The sequence below is a fragment of the Pleurodeles waltl genome, chromosome 1_1 (genome assembly GCF_031143425.1).
Source record: "Pleurodeles waltl isolate 20211129_DDA chromosome 1_1, aPleWal1.hap1.20221129, whole genome shotgun sequence".
NCBI classification, from domain to species: Eukaryota; Metazoa; Chordata; class Amphibia; order Caudata; family Salamandridae; genus Pleurodeles; species Pleurodeles waltl.
Window position 1 is genome coordinate 201,010,542 of NC_090436.1, and position 1,475 is coordinate 201,012,016.

Genomic DNA, 1,475 nt, shown 5'->3' on the forward strand with positions numbered 1-1,475 from the left:
TCCCTTCTCCATCTCTCCTTTTACTCATCCAAAACCTCATCTTACTACTATGATCTCCCAAATAAAACTTTCTAGACCCTTTCCTCCTCCATTCCTCCATTATCCTATTCAGTCCAACTAACGGACTTGCATGTTCATCGCTCAAATTAACTCATATTTTCCTATATTAACTAACCACTAAATCCTTTTTGGGTTCAGGAGTAGCACACTACTTCCCAAAAAGTACTTCAACACATCATCAGGGGTGATAAGTGCTGCATAAAAACAATTACAATTATAATATTTTCTTATACTAGCCACTAAAACATGCTTTGATGCAACCTCACCTTGCTCAAAACATACAGGATAATACAAATAGGAAAAGATTTTGCAATTACAAACCCTGGGATTTGCTAAATCACAGGGTTTGTGACCACAGAATCAATGTCAGAATCAAAAGTGCTATGAATAAATTGTATGTAAATTTGTTCTGAAACACAAAATGTGCATAGTGACCCATACCGATTTACAGTTTGGAAAGGGTATGAGAAGGGTATGAGAAGGACATTCCTTCCAAATTGTAAATTAGTATGATATATAACAATTATTTGCAATCTCAATCTGAGTTATAAACCATTGATCGGATAATTACACCCAAGTTGAGGTGGACACATTCCCAAACAGAAAGGGGTCCACTTTAGACCCCTTTCCCTGTGGAAATTGTTTTGTCGGCCTGAGGGAGGAGTGGGCACTGGTCCAGAATACCCCTATCTGCTCAATTTAACATTTTCAAAAAGGAAAACTTTTTTTTAAAGCAGCACTCGTTCCTTTAGGGAACATGTGTTTCTTTAAAAATAGTATTCTGTTTTGTACTGCAAAAACAGGAATGGTGGTCTTCTCTCCCTTTCAAGCCACCATCCCTTTCTTTGAAGTCAATCTGCGACCTGCCTTTTGAATATTAATTAGGAAGGTCCTTCTGCCACCACTACGATTCTTTATTTTGTAAACTGACCTATTAATACATTGGTTGGTTTGCATATTCAGATTTCATTCGGAAAAAATGTGAATATAATCTTTGTACTTCAATACCCTCCAAAACATCGCTGCCACCACTCCATCAGTGGAGACCAAGAAGCAATACCATATTGCCCCACTTGCGCAACCTGCCCAAGGCCAGGAGCAACAGTGGCAATATTAGAGGCCCCAGCCCTGGCCTCAACCAGCTTCCAACTCGAGCTAAAAAGACCAATCTGTCTGGAAATTCTCCAGCCTGGTGTCTTTCCGACAGCAAATCGGATTATCGTCAAAATATGTTAAAGCAAGGCAATTCACAATCATAGAATTATCATCAAACACTGTCACTGATAATACATCAGCGGCAGTGGCAGACCACACAAACTATGAATACTGGATTGAGTACAATGGTGGTGATGCCGCCCAGACTAGCCCACTAACAGATACAGCTTCAGCGTTTGCTTTTAAAGATCGTGAGTTTA